We start from the raw sequence: 20,585 nt of genomic DNA, 5'->3' as shown, positions 1-20,585 counted from the left end.
GAGAAATTGGGCCTGTCCTCTTTATAAAATGGTTGGCAGGAATTAAGACAAATTACATTATCTTAAAAGCATATTAGATAATCAGTAGTTGGGCGGGGGGGGGGAATCATTCCACATTAAGACTAGTTCTTATAATATTCCTCCATTGTCAGAAATAACAACACAAATAACTAGAGTTAATAATGATTTCCCCCAAAATGGATGTAGGTTGTGAAATGGAGTCTTCATTTTAACTATTGACGTTTTATTTTCATTTCACCACCCACCAGTCCTTCTCTGGTCTGGCATACTGAGACGTGTCAGAGAGTAACATATGATTGTATCATCAGATATCGATCCTTCCCACCCGCTCCATTGCCTCGTATTGATTCCTCAAAGTGGTGCAGCGGGCCTGAAATTGGCCCTCGCAGTGAATTTTCACCGGTGCAGTGTTTTTATTTGTCAAGAAAACATTCATGTACCACTCAGTCATGTCTTTGTGTGTGTGTGTGTGTGTGTGTGTGTGTGTGTGTGTGTGTGTGTGTGTGTGTGTGTGTGTGTGTGTGTGTATGTGTGTGTGTGTGTGTGTGTGTGTGTGTGTGTATGTGTGTGTGTGTGTGTGTGTGTGTGTGTGTGTGTGTGTGTCTCTGTCTGTCTGTCTGTCTGTCTGTCTGTCTGTCTGTCTCAGTGAAAGTTTGTTTCTCTGCCTGCCTGCCTTTATATCTGTCTGTTCATCTCCCAGATGCATTTCAAACGATGGCAGATCCACATCACATTTTGGCAGTGTATCTGTATTCATGTGCGACTTGCTCCAATGCTTTTACTCACTTAGTTTGTAATGTGTATATGGAATTACTACATCTGTGCTTATTTAGCATACAAAGTTGCCATGATGTCACCTATCCATTTTTATTTGGTATCACAACTACAATCTGTAGTGGTGGTGACGATTCCCATTCCCGATTCCCATTCCCTCCCAGTCAGCTGAACTACTTGTGATTAAGGAATACAATATATAAGATCGAACCATGTATACATCTGTAAGAAGTAGAATTTGTAGACTATCGCTGTAACTCTTGACATGTTGTAAGCCTTATAAACGAAAATCTTCATGTAGGCCTATTCCTGACCAATATTAGAATACCTGCGTTAACAGATTCCCAACGACAGCTTCCCTGTAAACCTTGAGTATATTTCCTTCTTCTAATATTGGCTCAACAGAGCTGTCAGTCACCCTGTGGGTGAAATGCTGTGGGCCCATTCCATTTCGCCAACATGTGGTACTGTATGGCAGTGAGCGTAATGTTGAACTGCAGGGATTCCACTTGGAAAATACAAAACAATTGGCCGCCCAAAACTCTAAAATTGTAACTCATGTTGTTGTTCTGTTTTTATAGTGTTTATAGCCTACTGTAACAGCACGCAGTCTTAATCCGCTGAGGGAATGGCTGTCCAATTCAACTTCTGAAAACTAAGCCATATTGCATTTATTGAATACCGTAAATGTTACTTTCTGCGTTGTTAAATCAGGTGTACCAATGCAATACAAATAAAAAATATTGTCAAATCACATGGAACCATATATATATATATATATATATATATATATATATATATATATATATATATATATATATATGTGTGTGTGTGTGTGTGTGTGTGTATGTGTGTGTGTGTGTGTGTCACAGTGGTGCCATGTGATATATTCTTTTGAACCTTTCCACAATAGTCCCATCATGTGTACCTAAACAAGCAGCAGTTCATCTGCATCACGGTTCTGTCTATGTACGTTGCGCGCTAAAGCTGCTGACACGTCTATTATTCCTCACAACATTATTGGTTATAAAGTAAAAATAGATTGGTCCTGGAATAAAAGGGACGACCCTGTATACTCGGCCTAATGAAGTCAGTGATTTAATATGCCTCCTTGCATGGGTGGCAATAGATTCTGAATGTAATTTGGGCCAGAACAGTTTCCTCTGATTAGGCCGCATTAGGTGCTAATGGAGCCGGGGGCCACTTAGCATGCTAGGGGGTTAAGCACCTTGCTCCAAGGCGTGGCTGCTCTTTTGTTGTCATGTGGATAAGCTGATTGTGTGTGTGTGTGTGTGTGTGTGTGTGTGTGTGTGTGTGTGTGTGTGTGTGTGTGTGTGTGTGTGTGTGTGTGTGTGTGTGTGTGCGTGCGTGCGCGTGAGAGAGAGACACCCTTCTGTCTCCCAGTGTGTGTGTGGTCTTTATTCTCTGGTGCAGATTCCTGGACTCACCCAATTAATGTGATCCATCGATAGATTAGATTCTCTACGTTAAATTAACACAGATGATTTTACATGCATGTATAACATAATAAGATACAATGATCAACATTGTATCGTATCATGTCGCGGATCCAAGAGCCAAATCATTGTATGAATCGAAGATAATAAAGTGCTTGTGAGTTCTCATACATACTGTAGGTGTCATTTTGAGCACAGAAGTGTGCTGGGAGTGTGATAACACAATATAATAACAACTCATGCTGACAAAGTGCTTTAATCAACACAGGGTATTTTGATCACCAACACGTGTTGGCCCCAAACCAGACACTCACAGATAAGTTGATGTAAATGATGTAAAGTGTACTGCCTTCAGGGTTTATTTAAAAAGCTTCAGAAACATACAGACAGATGTATCATGTATGTAATGTAGCCTATGTATTGTAGCCTACTGTACTATGATTCAGTTCCCCCAATGGCGATGCCAGCTATAGATTACAGATTCAAGAGCATATGAATATTATCTATACAGGTCTAAAACAACTAGACTACCTGTAAATGCCTTCCAGTTATTCAGAGGTCATTATTAACACTTAAATACTTAAAAGGGCGTCATCTGTCTTTTGATGTGTGATGGATGCACCGGCAGACGGACAACCGGGAGGCATTCCTCGTTTTCTCCGTCCGATCTTGACACTTTTCTGGCAATGTATGAAGGAATGGATCACCGAGCAATAAAACAGACAATGTCATGCGGTGTTGAAAATGTATAGCCTGACGGCCAGCACATAATAGTGCCATGTGTTTTTGTAAAAAGGAGGAGAATAGAGGCCCCATCTTTGATGCTCTAGCAATCAAATACGTCTCAATTAGATTTTTTTTTATGTTGATCTTTCCCGTTAATATCAGATTTATTTTGATGGGATGAAGACGTGAATACTTATAAAAATTGCTGGCTCGGGGGATATCGAAGCAAACATTTTTAAGATGTTTAAAAAATAACCTAAAATTAGGCATAACAATTTGGCTAATTATCGTGGGACCAAAACGATTATCCAAGTTATTATCCATTCAAAGAAAAAGCAGACTTCAGTATAATTCTGCAGCAATTTCAGAACCTTGCTAAGGCCTAAATTAAATTAAGCAATTTTCAGGATAAACTATGAATACAATTAAATAAAACCAGAGTTGACAAAAATGTATTAACAGCCCTACGCCTCCTAAACTGACTGCGTGAAAAGTGGTTTACCCACATTTTAATATGTGATTTCAGGCTACTCTTTTCTTGTCATGCATAATATTAATTGTTTTGTTTTTTTTACTTTGTAATTTGTATGTATTTTCATTTGGTTTTAGGATTTCATCAAACCCACAGAAGCGGAGATTATAGCTGGGAAGACTCCCAGTGATCATAATGAAGGCACCCGACGCCATCTACTGGTATATGAAGGAACCGCAGCAGCTTCACGCTTCAGAGACCTCATCATCTGTCTGATAACAGCCAGGCGACCCCCCGCTGTGAGTACAGATTGAATAAAAAATGATATGATGGATGGTCCAGGGGGCTTGATATGCATGGTATAAAGGCCCTAAATATATAGACATATCATTGTCAAATTCAATAACCTAAAACACAACCGAACATTTGGGAATCAAATTACCTAAGGCTTTAGAAAGGGAGAGAGACAGAGAGAGATTTTGCCGTTATGCCTTATGTGTATTATCAAGGGAGTGGAATGAAAACATAAAATGTAAATTATGAAACGAAACATGTATTAAATTGAAATTAAGCTAATAAGTATTAGACTGCTGGACCTGGCTGAGGCGAGTCAGTGTTGCATTCATGATCTTCTACACCCCAGGCTATCTGTCTGTGTTCAATCATTTGCTATATATATATTATTTGCCTATATGGACATGTATATGTATTAGTTTGACAAGGTTTAGATATGGTTATTTTCTGAAAAAGTAATTTTACTTATACTATTTATTTTACCAGTCCATTGTTATAATTTAATTAAATTAAATCTTTTTTTCCCCCTTTTTGATAAGAATAAGACCAAAAAATAACAAACAGATATAGGCTATACATGAGTTACATATATAAGTCAAAATAAGTCTCAGGAAAGAAAGGTGATATTCAACATATTGATTCTTGATTAATTCTCCCAGTCCAACAAAACCACTAATATTTCCGGTGCACAATAGAATCCTGAGCTTTAATGTACAAATGTATCCAAATGGGCCCCATTTGGTTACAATTGTACACTGGCAATGCTCAGGACTTTATAATGTGATTGTGATTGAAGCCACGGAGCAAATTAACACCTGTATTTACTATTTATTGCTGCCCAAAACTGCCAGAGGTGACTCTGAATGTTGTTGGACTGCATGGGCCCATCAATTAAGATTTCTAAAATTATTTGAGGACACAATGCCTTCAGGATGTGTGAGGGGGTGTAAGGATTGAGGGGTATTTTTATATGGAAAACTGCAGTTATTATATTGACATCTTCTAGCGTTGTTTTATGATTGTAAACAAAAGCAAATATTAATCTAAAATAATAAATAAATAAATGAAAGAAAAGCAAACAAGTGGGACTCAAACCACGGCAGACTCTGGTGTGAAAGATCGCCCATCTGATCCCCCCCCCCCTCCCCCCAACCCATCTTCAGTCTGTCTAACCAGATGGCCATTCTCTGTCTGTCTGTCTGTCTGTCTGTCTGTCTGTCTGTCTGTCTGTCTGTCTGTCTGTCTGTCTGTCTGTCTGTCTGTCTGTCTGTCTGTCTGTCTGTCTGTCTGTCTGTCTGTAGTTCTTGCTGGTTGATTTGGCTCATGGACAGACATCATTGAGACCATTCCTGTTATCTCTCTGCTACCTGCCGATAAGCGATAACAGTGGGAGATAGCAACTGAGTAGTTAGCGTGCGTGCGTGCGTGCGTGCGTGCGTGAGTGCGTGCGTGCGTGCGTGCGTGCATGCAAGCGAGAATCATATATCATGTGCATCGTGACACAGACTAAAAACATTGTTTCATGGTAACCATTAACCATAATCTATTCTGGGGCCTTTGCTTGTTCATTTTGTGTATTGGTGTTGTGTAAGGTGTCTCCATCTGCAGCTCAGGTACACTATGTCTTTATTTAGAGAGCACACAGGCCACGCCCCCATACGCCAGGCTCCACGTCAAAGTCATGTTTTTTATCGTTTCTGGACTTAAGTGTAGGCCACTTAACTATCTAAGCTTTTGCAGTGATCATCCCATTTATCTGGGATTATTGCAGTGAATTTACTGTTTGGTCTTCTTCCAGGCCTAGAATGTCAAGTCCAAAGTCATGTATGCAGTAGCTTTATTCAGTAAGACCTCTGCAGATCCGCCCAAAGCTGGTAGCAGTTGATCTTTGGATAGAGCATGAAATAAATAAATCCTCTTTAGCAGATCAATATTCATCCCATTTAATGCTGGATGTGAAACTGCTGGATTTGAGGTAGGGAGCTTGATGTACAGCTAATCGTTGTGAAATAAGCATTGGGGCTTTGCCATTCTCCAGCAGATAGTTTAAACAGGAAGATAGATGAGTGAATGCCGATTGTCTCGCCAGCAAAAAAACAACAAAAACTGCTAGTGATTACTGGTAATTTATACTTTCCAATTAATACGCAACAGAACGTCTCCACTAGCGTGCATGTGCGTGCAGAACGTCTCCACTAGCGTGCATGTGCGTGCAGAACGTCTCCACTAGCGTGCATGTGCGTGCATGCATGTATTGGAATAAGGCCTCATCCGACCATTTCCTGCTTTCGTCTCTCTAGCAGTGACACCAGACTCTAATGATATTAGTTGACACCGCTTGTACAAACAGGGGGGTGAAAACCGATGGATCATGCAGCAGAGGGCCGTGTGGGGGGGGCGGTGGGGGTGGGGGTTCCTTATTATTCTTTCTCCCGGTGTATTTCATGTTTTAGGAGGAAGCTGCGAGAGGACACGACCTCTGGCTCTACAGACTCTTGGCACGAGAGAGACCAGGCCCTTTCCTCCATGTGTAAATTCACTTGGGCCCCATCTGCCTCGGTAAGAGCACTCCAGCGCCTGTGTCACAGTGAGTGTGATAGTGGAAAAAGACAGAGAGAGAGAGAGAGAGAGAGAGAGAGAGAGAGAGGGGGGACCGGGGTTTGACCAGTAAGTCAGTAATACGCAACTTAACGGCAGTCCCCATAGCATGAAATACAACAAAGCGTGGAGGACTCAACCCGTGTAATTTATCGCTGAACTTTCTGTTCCTCGTCGCGGAGGAGATCAAACCCCCCCTTACGAACCCCTGCATCCCCCCGCAACTCTATCTGTCGGCCGCGGCTTGCGAGTATAGAAGACCCTATCCTCTGTGATTTACTCCACTTGTAACAACTGTGTACGGAGGGTTCAATCCTGCATACCGAATATGCGCAGCCCTCGGCCTCAGGTTAGCCATGGACTGCTTCGCTTTGATCGATGGCCCCAGGATGTGTTGTAATTCAGGCATTCAATAAATAAATACAACTTCTGGAGATGTCTTTTGAGATTCTGCATGTCATGAAAGGTTTGCGCTAAGCTAATGTGTCTTTCTGTGTGCTGGACGCCATTGACCATAATTCATAAGAGCAAAATGGCAGCCATGTGAATGTGGCCAATCGGTTCTGGTGTGCTCCAAGGAGAGACGGGCTGGGTTTCACTTCCTGTGTAGAGTTTTTTGGTCAGTGATGCTGGAGGATTATCATAAATCACAAAAAAACATGTTATTAAAAGCCTGATGATGTTTCCGTGGAGAAGTCTTCATATATATAGAAAAAACTATTAGGCCATTATGGATTTCACCGGTAATAAAGCAATAAATGTCAAGCTACTTAACCATATCACACTGCCCATATGGTTGGCATTCCTCAGCAGACACTAATACGCAAGCATGCTTCAAACACCTGTTCTCCTTTCACATCAGCACAGTACAAAATGGCTGTTAAGATATTAGATATAGCAAACTGGAGATCAATGCTAAGACTGGAAAGCTCAATATAAAAACCCACGCATCATGTTGCCAAAAAGAACCGATCTTCAACCGAGCTTACAGCGCATCACGACGTGTTGTCAGCTTGGAGATCTGTTATTTTCGGAATGCATCAATGTCTTGCGGCAGGGTATATACAGTATATTAGGAGTCATTTTTTCACAATGTGCTGACAATGTGTGATAAAGGCCCCAGGGTTTCTCCTCCAGGGTCAGTAATAGGTACAGACAGCATGAGGCTGGAAAAGAAGGGGTTTCACAGTAGACAGGGAAGTGGTAGGGTGCTGACAAGACCCTGGAACACCAGAGAGAGAGAGAGAGAGAGAGAGCTCAGCTTACTGCCACAAAGCTACAGAGCTGGGATGTTTACCAAGGATTTCTGGCTCCGCAGCCGAAGGGCTGCAAGTGAAAAGAAAGAAAAGAAAAAAGACTAAAGGAAAAGAAGGAGATGAAGAAGAAGGGGGGGGGGGGGGGGGCGGAGAGAAAGGATATTTGGCATTTTCCAACTTTTCCTCGACAAACACCCCCCGGGTGTAAGAGTCCCATTTAAATAAACAAAACCAAGGAGTTTGGGACCAATTTGTGGACAATGAGCTTTGCCTCAGGGTGGGGTTCAGGGGGGGTGTCTGTGTGTGTGTGTGTGTGTGTGTGTGTGTGTGTGTGTGTGTGTGTGTGTGTGTGTGTGTGTGTGTGCGTGCGTGCCAGATTGCACCATGCTGAGTCGACGGGAAAAATCCCTTCCTTCAACAAGTGGTGCATGTGGGGCGGCCGCACTCCGACTCAACTGGAGGTCTGACCCTCTCTCGGAAAACTTTGAAGGTAGAGACAGAGAGACAGATTGACGGAGGGGTTCACTGACGCAAATATAGAGACGGATCTCTGTGAGCAAAATGGCTGCCAGCCAGGAAGGGTGTGGGAGTTCGGGGAGGGGGAAAAAAGAGGAAGCTCTTGGCTGTGTGTGTGTGTGTGTGTGTGTGTGTGTGTGTGTGTGTGTGTGTGTGTGCAGCTGAGCTTGGTCTGGACCAGATGTAGCAGATTGAGAGCAGAGACACCTGCACATTCTGTTTCTAACACCTGGTCACAGAGACAGAGCACAGAGAACAGGCTTTCACCTGGCTGACATCTGCTGTATTTCTCAAAGTAATAATACCTTTGGTTTTCTCTTATTTGATTGGATACAGCATAAGAACTGTGAGGCCTTCTTCCTATGCGACCAGGAAAGTGAATTCCAGCCGTTACACTTGATGGTCAGCAGAGGGCGACCACCACACAAAGAAACCCAGCAGGATTAGTGTGTGAAATGTTTAAAAACATCCTCACAGTTCACAGGGAATCATTACATTTTTTAATTTGTAAGGACATTGTGTGCACACTTCAACAGATGAAGATTCAACAGAAAATACTTTGTCCAACCATTGCCTCGTTAAAGGCAACCAACCAACCAACCAGTCAAAATAAAGACTATTCCAACCTGCAGAATATACATGTATATTCCTATGGAATATTTATTATTACTATTACAGTTTTTTCAAAATGTCTTTTTTAAAACAAATACTAATATAATGTATATACAACAAACAACAAATTATATAAAAAAAAGTATAGTACTATTTTGAGCTGTATGTATGTATTTGTATAAGTAAAGATGTCAAAATATCATCAATGACACATGCAACTGAATCTAATTTTGTGAAGTGATGTAATCTCACTCAAATTAAATAAATTGTGTTTGAAAAAATCCATTTGATTTGCATTATGCATAGAATGAGAGAAAACGTACATGGTTTATACATACAGTAATAAACATAAGGTCATAATAAGTCATGATGATAGCAGCTGTACTGAGACCAGTGGTCAGCTGTGATGTGTGTGTTAGACCACTAGAGACTGAGCTGCCTCCACTGAACAGCAATGACCACAGCCTCAGTTTACAACTAATATCTAAGAATGTTCCTTAAAGTTTTATTTAGACCAATGGTTCTCTTACATGGTGTCTGTCCAGGGACCCCAAGGGTCCTTACATGGTGTCTGTCCAGGGACCCCCAAGGGTCCTTACATGGTGTCTGTCCAGGGACCCCCAAGGATCCTTGCAGGGATTCCAATGGGCCCCGAGTTTAAACACTTGCCCTACTTTTTTTTACACATGCCCTATTTAATTTTCCGGCTATTCGATCTACAGTGCAAGCTCACAAAGCATGACATCTGCTAGTTTCAAAAACAAAATGTAGACAAAGGTGGTCACTGGCACAAAACCTTTTCAAATGGGGTCTGAGGCCAACCAAATTTGATTAAAATTACAGAGAGAAATGTTTTTCTCGTGCAGTTTGTACAGACTTAGAAACAGCAAAATGTATGAACAGTTGAACACGGCAACAATAATTAAAAAACATATATATTCCAACATATCTCAAGCAAATTAAAATTAATTTTAAACTATTTTATTTTACCATTTTCTGAACATTTTCACTTATATGACATGCCCAAAAATAGGGACAGGTTCAAAGTAGTATCTTTCTTTTCTTTTCAAAATCTTTTTGCCCAGAAGCCCAGGGGCAAGCATAAATGGCATTAAGCCAAGTTATGGGAAGAATTAACAGAACAATTAAGTAAGAGTATATAGCCTTCAGTAGTGCAATCAGTATAAGAAACATTAGGTCAGACCACTCTTAAGTCTTAAACACACAACGCTGGGCATAGGAGGGGCTAGCGCCCATCAGATATGATCATAGTAGATCAAATACTCAAATGTATTGAGTTGTGCTTGAAATGTACTGTAATTCTGCAAACTGTTAATAAATATTTCAATCAAATACAGATTCTTAGATGTGTTGTGGTTTGGTGTTGGTCAAAGCATTGGCACACTATGCAGTTTGTGTGCTGTGGTAGAATGTCATAAACGGACCCCAGGTCTTATAGATTTGTTTTCTCAGAGACGGCAATTGAGAACCTCAACATCTCCAGTTTGAGACAGGACATTTTCACGAAGCCACTGACTGAGCACAGGTGGGGCAGCATCCTTCCATTTGAGCAGAACAGGTTCAAAGTAGTTTAACATGCAGACACCAGTATCATACTGGTGGTCTGCATGTTAAACTATACTTTGGTCCATTAAAGCCACCATGCTATAAAAGATAAGCAGTCCTGTGCTGTCTACCAGTATACGGTCATTTAATTGCATAAACTATTATGCTTCATAAACAGCTCCTGGAAATGTGTGCATGCATGCACACATGCGTACATCCACACATGTTGGTTTATTGAACTCTTGGGGACATTGCATATTGCGTTGACTTGCATTCATTCCATATCCTCTTACCCTATACTAAATCATAACAGATCTAACTTTAACCCTAATGGATATCCTAACCCGAACTCTAGCCTCTCATGAAAATGCTTTCAGATCAAATTGGGGAATGGGCGCACGCACACGCACACGCACACACACACACACACACACACACACACACACACACACACACACACACACACACACACACACACACACACACACACACACACACACACACAGGATTGTGCTACTAGTGATTTACAAGCTCACAACGTGTCGCAACATGACGTGTTGTAAGCTGCCTTGTAGTACTATTTTCACTATGGTGGACCGGTGGTGTTGTTGAAATAGGGAATCTATTTTAAGAGAGAGATCCGGCCCATTGGTCTAAATGGCCCTCTCTCTCTCTTTGCTGGTAGGTGAGGGCCATTGGACTAAATCTAGGCTTGAGATGTAGAGTTTAAAAGATAATTCAATCTGAAAGTTCAGATACTTGTAGCTTGAGACAAACTGAATAGCTATTCCTTGCGAAGCTGAGGTTTAAGTGGTTAAAGTGTGGTACTGGAAATACTACAGCGGTGTTTCTCAAAGTGGGGTCCAGGGACCCCTCAGGGTTCCTTGAGGGTGTTGCAAAAGGTCTGTAACTCTGAAAGTGTACAAATGCAGGTCCATTTGGTTGTACACTCTCAGAGTTATGAAATGAAACCGTTTGAGAACCACTGGCCTGCAGCATGAACCATCCTTACATTCCCTAGAGACACACTCAGTACTGATGAACTTTAGAACAGCCTCTCGGCATCTTATCTGCGCTTGGCTGTTGGCTCCAGGGGTCACCTGGGGTCTCTGACAGCCTGTTTGACACACTGTTCCACGGCCCGCCGTCCATCCAGGCCTTATCACCGCGCAGCCTGGCGGCTCCACCACGCATGACATAATATATATGGCTCTATAGGCGCTTAGCGACCCTGACCAAATGACTCACGCAGAATTGAAAAATTATGGAAACGCCTACGTACTATATGCGTGAAACTAGTGATGTGTACTCTGCACATAGCCGACGATGCTGGCAGGTACTACAATACATACTAAAAACGTCATCTGTTGCTTATCGTGGTGTCTGATAAAGGCCTCTGGCCTCCACAGGGTATGGCCGCCAGCATCAGATTAACAGGCATAACACATTCAGAGGGAATGATAGATAGTGGTTTTCCCGTCCACTCATCCCTGGAGCATTAATGTAACCAAACAGAACAATGAGAGGCCATGCGTTATTCAAGCTCTGGGATCAGAGTAGTACAGGCAATTTCAGACTCAGTTATTTCAAAGGACCATTTTTGGAGATGGAAGTTGTTGTGTTGTTCGATGGAAGACACCAAAAGTATGTTTTTCTTTTAAAAAAAAAGATCGCTTCTTGGCCATTTCTGCTTCATTCAGAAAGGCAGACAGTGGAGCGAGCTGGGGAAATGAGGGCATCTCAGGTCCTGAGTCTGGAATCAAAGCCAGGACATTGTGATCAGCTCATTAACTGCTTGAAGCACCAGGATAATGTCTAACAGCTCTCACAGGCCTGAGGGTTATTAAACTCACTTTGAACTTTTTAATTCAAGCAAGGAAATAAAACTCTTGATATTACAGTTGCAGTTGCATGAGTCCAGAAAGTAAAGGCAGTTTAATTTAAAAGAGCAGGTCAGGAAAAGGACAGGCGCTCTCCCCAAGGCCTTCTAACCATTCAGGAAAAATTGAAAACCCTGAGTCACTGTTCTACCCTGCACTGTTGTGACCCAAAGTGAGCTTGTAGAAATGCTATTTTCTGTGCATGACACCGCCGCACAACGGTACAATGTATAAATCAGGCCTTATCGTACTGTTATTGCTGTCCCTATTTACTATGGAATTGACATGGGCTGCTGTATAGCTGCCTCTTCTATAAGCATATTTGATTACTAATTGAATAATAATTAGTTAATAATGGTTGCGACCATAGATCGCAGATTACTATGAAAACCTGCAAAACCTGTCTGTCCGCACGTCCGTCACGCCTCGTGACACGCTCCATATATGGCTGTCACTCCCGTCAGTCCGTCACGCCTTGTGACACACTCCATATATGGCCGTCTCCATATATGAAGATCACGCCACTGACCTCATCAAACCGTGGATAGCCATACATAGAGAAGACTGGCTCATCATCTAGATTTGCATATATGGAGCCGGCCAGCAACTCTACATCTGACCTCAAACCCTTAGATCTCCATATATGGAGCTGACCTGTTCTGACCCGTTCTTAACATGCCCGAATATTAAGGCCCGGCCCTACCTATGGGCCCTAACTGGTCCCTAACTGGGCTGGCCCTAGGCCCCACCTGGCCTTACTAATATTAGCACACATTTTACGGCCTACCCGGCCCGAAAATGTAAATTAAAAAAATAAAATATGGCCATTCCCAGACCTGTTCTCGCCCTCAGGGCGTCTTACTGGTAACAATACAACCATTTAAAAAAGTATTATAATATATAAACCCTAAATATTCTATATACATTGTTTAATTGTTATATTTTGTTTCAAATACTGAAGCATTCAGGGAAATGTTGTCCACACGGCCCTGCTGTTCCATATTCCTCGCTGTCCAACCAGGGCCGCTGAACCAGCTAGCATAAGCCTCTCTAAGTCAGTCTCAGCTCTGCCGTCTCAGTTGGTTTAATCCGATTCATACCCAATAAGACCATGCTAATCTGGGGTTTTATGACGGGACTAGCTAACTGTGTCTCTATCCGCTGTTAACCTGACAGAGCTGTATAGAGCGACTACACACGTTGCTGGAGGCTTGTTATCGTCTCTGCTTCCAGGAAAATGTGTCTGTGTTTTCATGCTGTTTTACGTGTTGATCTACATTTGTCCATTGGGTGGTTCAACAGGAAGAGCATGGCACGAATGCTTGCTGCCCAGAATACAGGGTTCCCACAGCAATTTCCAAAGAATTAATTCAGTTCTCTGTGCTCTACCATAACTTGAAATATATTATTATTATTATATTATTTTATTCAGTAAATGCATATAGAATATTGTGATTTTGGTTACCATAGCTTCGTTAGTCGGATATTGATTGACCAAATGGAATATATTAACAGATATTACCTTTAAAAGAAAACATACTGTACTGTACTGTATTGATACACAGCACATCCGCCTGATAAATTCCCCCTTTGCTCCCAAGAGGCCTTAAAGCAATGAAAGTACTAGACGGGTGTTTCAAAGTTTGTAGTCTAATTTATATAGCATACTTCTCTTTGGGTATAGTATTCTTCTGACTACAGTAAGTGACAATCCTGTGTTATCGATCATAAACCATGTTGTTGTCTGGGCAACTGGATGCATAGAAACTATAGGAAAAAGGCAGACTGGCTCCTTTCGTAACTAGTTTGGGGTTATGTGCCTGTGTTATGTTAGCCAACTACATTAATTTTGTGGACCAGAACGTTATAAGCAAAAAGTTACACTTTGTGGGCATAAAGAATGTCCATAAAGACCACCTGCCGATGTCCTGGGAAAATAACCCTCAAGCTCGAGAACATTTTCATAAGAGAGTCCTGAAAGTACTTACATTTAGACCATGAATTTGAATGTTGAAACTTGAAATATTTAATTGTTTGCTGATGCGCTGGTGCTGATTACCAACAGCCGTTGCTTTATTGTTATAGCCTATGTTGAAAATACTTGCACCTGTTTTATTGCAAACTTACCCAAAACAACGATTAAGTTCCCCATTTCCCCCACATTATTTGATTTACTTCTTTTTGAGGGCGCTAGCCCCTTCCTTCCTATATACAGGTTTAATGTTTGTGTTTAGTTCAATGTTTGTTTTAAAAACGCCATTGACAATGAAGGGAAAATGTACGTCATCTTGTCCCTAACACAAACATTAAATGCCATTAACAATAAAGATAATTTAATGTTTGTTTTGACACCGTTTGTTTTACATCACCATTACATCACCTAATCAACACGAGTTAGACTTTAATATATTAGCGCCCCTCACTTCACACGGGTGTGATTTTTGTCCCAAATAGAAGATGACAACTTGTTAGAAAATCATTAAACTTTATTAAAAATTTTCACAAGATCAGTGGCTGTTGCAATTACCTGCACTACAATACTGTTATACACCATATATGTTTCTGTATGATGTAACAATGTGTAGTTGTGTACGTTCCGTAAAGCAATTCCAATGTGTGGAATGGTGAATTCGGCCAAACCCCAAAATGCCTGTGTCTCAAAGAATTTATTTGAATATAGCATACGCTCTAGTCTAGCCAGTGTCCGAGGGGAGGGGCGTAGATTTGTATAGCGCCTTTCAAAAAACCCAAGGACACGTTACACCAAAACAAAGAAAGCAAAACAAAACTATAGCAGTCAAAGACCTTGGTTAACAGATCACCTTTTCATAGCAGACTTAAATGTGTCCAGGCTTGCCCACCTACCCTCTGCCCCATAATGATGGACATTATCAACAGCACTGGTGAAGGAAAGCATGGTTTTGCACAGGGTATCTAGACCCTGTCATACAGGAGACCTATTTAGCAGACCAACCTGGTGTTTGTTATACATGACAACTCTGACAGGGAGTCTGAGCTTGATGAAAACCTGTCATCAGCAATTGTAGCATTGAGGCCTTGTGCTGTTTGTTGCAGTACACGGGAGAGACAGGACATCTGTAGGCTTATCGGAAACTGTCTTCACATCGTGATGGTCAGCAGGCCTCGGCACACAGACAAGGTCATACCCGTAGGTCTAGGATGCTCTGGAATACAACTAGCTAATTAACCAATTAAGTATAATTGTGTGTTCATCCATCTTTAATATGCAGCATTCAGGCGTGCTTGGTGCAGGTTATTCAAACCAACAACTGTCTTAGACTAATACCCTGCAGCCATCCTACAGAGATCCATTCCCATATGGTATCACCTTCAGTAGGCTATATTGAGTAGGTTATATTGACAAGACAAGTGCAGTGTGCAGGAAAAAAACTAAACCCTCCTTATCGAAGTTTTCAGACACAACCCAGCAAATCATTTGAGACGTCATATTTACAGCTCTTTACATATTCACACAAAAACTAATCCACACAAAGTGTCCACCATTACTCAGCGATACCTCCAGAAATGTGGTTATCAGTGCCCCCCCCCCCCCCCCCCTGGGCAGAGTAGCGTTCAGAGAAAGGGCCCTTGCTGTCTGCTTCTTATCGCTGATGTTCAGCGCCAGCGAGTGTTTGGTGGAGGAGAGAGACTCTGCGTGCGTGTGTGCGTGCGACGTGCGTGCACATGACTGGACAGTGTTGGCCAGGGTCATCAGTAGGGCTGGTCGTGGGGGGAGGGGCTCAACAGGAATGCAGTTTTCTTATCAGCTGCAGGGGAGCACTGAAAGACAAGATACATACAGGTCCCTCTGGCTTTCATGTGTTTCCCAGCCCGGCTCCAGCTCCGGCTGGCTGGTTTAGAGTGGCATATATATCCACTGTGGAAGTATCCCTTATGCAGTAGTAGACTACTGTATGCTGTGTGGTAGGCAGATGCCCCTCTAACATTTAATAGTTCAATTAATAATAATACAAAAATAAAAAAGTAAATGTTAGCATTAGCACTATCCAATTCAGTTCAGTTACATTTTATTTCCGGATATTGATGGACAAATATAACATAAAAACTATCCACAGATTGAATTTTATAACCAAAATTTGTATCAGTAATATTTTTTTCTCTTTCATTTTATTAGAAATGGAAATATAAATACCTTTTTTCTCCATTTAATTTAATTTGTAATAGTATTTTTCTGGGATTGCAGCAGGAGATGTGTGCAGTGTAAAGTAGGTTCTCTATAGTGGTTAGAAAGAACAGGTCATGTGGCTTATTTTCCCAGCTCTGCTTTCCTCCACTTGGCAGATTTAAAGCTGTGGTTTAGATACCAAACCACTCCAACTGTCCAGGAGCCGTGATTAAGGACATCTCAGAGAGTTCTTACCCTTCATCCCTTCTCCTCCCTTTCTACCAATATTCTGATAGATTTATGAAGCCAAATGATAATGGTGTAATTGTTCATCTAAAAAAAACGACAGTAGGTACAGGGGCTTAAGTGTGCACTCAAGAGATTCTCAAAGTCAGTGAAGTTGTTGCGTGTGAAAAGAACACTTTTGGAAAACTTCACCTAAATTCACAAGTGCTTTTACAGAAAGTCAGCCATGCAGTACCAGGGGTTCTTATGGTGGTTCCAGGGGTCCCCAGCAAAATGGAGCAGTTTAATATCACTATTATTTTACTGGCTAGAAGTTTGCCCAGTGAGAGAATGTATAACGATGACTATTCAAATCACTGATTATCTTCACACCTACCTACAGTAACAGCTAGTTGAAGACTTTAGTACTACATCTGATCTAACATCAAAACACCTTCATGGTGTCTTTGCCTGGCGCAACATTTCCTCAAATGTGGGTCTGTGGTCTCTAATACATGAATTTGGGGTGTTCTTGACATGAAAATTGTTGAGAACCACTGGTGTAGAACATTGTAGATTTCGTCTTTGTTTTGGTGTTCCGGTCTGAAGACCATTATGGAGACGTATTACTTAAGCAATATTTTCATAATTATACAATGTGCTGAATCCTGCTCCTCCCAACTCCGCCTTTTCATGGTTCCTTTCTTCCAAGACTGTATTTTACTGCTCGACTGCTCTCGGTATATTTAAATCTCTATATTACAATGTAGAGCACAACAAAGGCCTTACTGGAGCTACCGCAAAGCTTTTGAAATTATGATGAAATTTAACCTTTTATTGTTATTGGAAGTAAGCTATCATTTTGGAATTTGTGGAGCAAATGGATTAACCGGGAAAGTTGTCAAGACTTCATCTGGAATGAAACACTTGTGAATGTATGCAAGCATACACCCTGTGTGATTAATAGGTCAGGCTTGGAAATGTGATGGTAATGCTTTTTCTGGCTGGTGGTCGAGTGTTAATGTCTGCGTCTTTTCTGTGATTATGTGTTTGGTGCCAGCGCTGTCTGTCTGCGTGGCGGAACCAGTTGGATGTCCAAATGTTTCCACTCCTTCCACAGAGTGTCACGATTCTAACACACACACACACACACAACAAATAAACTAAAAAAGTTCATTTCAGGAAGCGTGGAAACAGTTGAGCTGGTTGACAGCAAGCTGGAGACTACGGGGAAAAGTTCTGTATCTTTGTGAAAAATCCTGCAGGATTTACTATCAGCTGTGAAGTTGTAGCTCTCTGAGTGTCTCTCTCTCTCCTGGGTCACTTCTCATCCCATAATCCTTTGCCCCCCCTCCCTCCCACACACAACACCCCTCGCCCCCTCAGCCAGGCTGGCCAATGAAAACGCCTTCGAGGGATTTGACTGACAGGAGGTGGGATGAGGCCAATTACGATGACGGCAGTTCTCTCCCTCCAGATCGGCGGAGTCACTAAGTTGCCGACTTATTGCTCAGTGGGACTCTAGTGCTAGTGGATTAGCGCTATAGTAAACATGCACAAGGGCCTGCACGGCTGGAGGCTTTGACCCTACCAGTGACACCTCCATGTGAAGCTCATAAAAACCAGACCGTCCAGATCGGAGAAACCAAACCAGCCCCTCTGTTGGCTTTGTGTTATATGGACCGAGCACGGCGACACAGTGGGGGGCGAGGTCAAAGGTTGACAAAACTCCAAAATCTAAAGCGTAGGGCTCAGAGGAACCAGGCTTATATTCTGACATAATCAGTAACCTTGCATAACAACTTTCAACCTAACATCTCTATTTTCGTTCACTGTCAAAAGATGAATAAATACAAGTTCTATAGGCTACAAAATCTGCAAGCTCACAACACATTGCATCGCAACAACATATATCTACTTGTATCTATTTTCATTATTTTTGCGCAATACCATTGTACAATGATGTACAGTATAACTTGAGTGGTTAAAGTCCTCCACTACCTTACTGGATGGACCATGATTATGCATGGAAGGTAGATAGATACCTGTATTGATCCCGCAAGGAAGATTCAGGCGCCAGAGACTTTCTACAGTGCTGTTCCATGATTATTTGAAGAATATGTAATTGAATGTGATTGAGTCACACTGGGACAAAAAGCCTGATTAATATTTACATTGAGCATAGTTGCATTGAGCACCGAAAATAGCAGATCAACATGCTCACAACAGGTCTCAGCGTGACGCCCTGTGGGCTTATAGATCAGCGATTTTTGTTAATCAAGCCTTAGAGGCCATCTGGATGAGGGTTAGAGACAGTTTGGGAGGTAAATGGAACGTTTCTCATGGGTTCCCCAGCCAGAGTCTGACAACGGCATCAGTCATAATCAAATCACCGGCGTCTGCATGGATAAATGACCCTGACTCTCTCTGTTTATTCTAGCATCCATTCCTGCTAGTGCAGGAAAATTAAATGCATTATTTGCAATTTTGCATAAAATATGTGTGTTTTATTAGATCCTTTATGCAGTGTGTGAGTGAGTTTTATCAACCAATATATATATATATATATATATATATATATATATATATATATATATATATAGTATACACACACACAAACACACACACACAGGAGCGCAACTTTTTCATATCGCGTCAAATAAGAACTGTGTTCCAAAAATAAGCAAATGATCGCGGTGGTTTGACTCATATGGATATAATATGGATCATATGGATCAACTGACAGAGAAAATGCTAATGTTACTGCTGTCGAATTATTAAAAAATTCGCTATGAACAGACTAATATCACTGACACAGAGACACCTCCCTGAGAATATCGCTGAGACAGTTTATTTGAAATGAAACTTCTACGGCCCTGGACCAGAGGATGAGCGAGTGACATCAGGACTTCGGTAGAGATTTCACCGTCTGTCCGCTCTGCTGTAGTGCTGACAATTTAGGCATTTAGCAGACGCTCTTAATCCAGAGCGATTTACATTAAGCAAGAACAAAAAGCATGGCAATACATCACATACATAAAAAGTATAGTTATCATGAAAAATGCGTAAGCTAAGAACGTAACAGTGGAATATCTATATAATGAAACTATACATATAAACTATACATATGCTATACATATACTATAAAGTGCTGTGACTACATACAATGCAATTCTAGTGCTGTCTACATAACATGCTATAAGTCTGTATCAAATGCTATCTAAGTCTACAAAAGTGCTATCTAAGGGGGTAGGGTAAGTGCTACGGGCCATAATGACATAATGAAGTGACATTATTCCGAGCCCTGCGGTTGTTTCTCGCCTTAAGGCGTCTTACTGGTATATTTTCAATGCAACTAATTGCCAATACACACCAGCCACCCACCAATAAAACATTGACAGCTAGATTTCTTAAATATTAATTAAAGCAAAAACAAACAAACATATAGGCGGATTGTTCTTACAAAGCCATGCTATAAAACAATCACCAAAAAAATGTAAAGCTATGACTGAAACACAAAACCTCCGTCAGTATCAGAAGAATGTTTTGTGCTGGTGAAGGAGCGTTCAGCTGAACAACATATTGTACTAACGGGAGTACACCAGTAACAAAGGTTTGAGAAACACTGCTCTATTTTATGTCAGCTCAATGGAAGTGTTCGTGTACACATTTCCCAGCACATGTCATGTCTGTCTGGACGTACAGACAACACACACTCCTCCAGACAGCATACCTATCAGCAGCACTGGAAACGAACGGCCACACCACCTGACCTCTGCAGACAGGACATCTAAACACTACCAGAAATGTATATCATTAACATGCACACACACACACACACACACACACACACACACACACACACACACACACACACACACACACACACACACACACACACACACACACACACACACACACACACACACACACACACACACAGCTCAAGCATTTACATTCCAACTTCTGTCTGTCTGTCTCTCTCTCTCTCTGAGCATTACTGTGATAACGCTGGAATGGGTTATATAATTTATGTTAAAA

This window comes from Electrona antarctica, assembly GCF_951216825.1.
Source record: "Electrona antarctica genome assembly, chromosome: 1".
Taxonomy (NCBI): domain Eukaryota; kingdom Metazoa; phylum Chordata; class Actinopteri; order Myctophiformes; family Myctophidae; genus Electrona; species Electrona antarctica.
The sequence above is the reverse complement of the archived record's forward strand: the minus strand, read 5'-3'. Positions refer to the sequence as shown.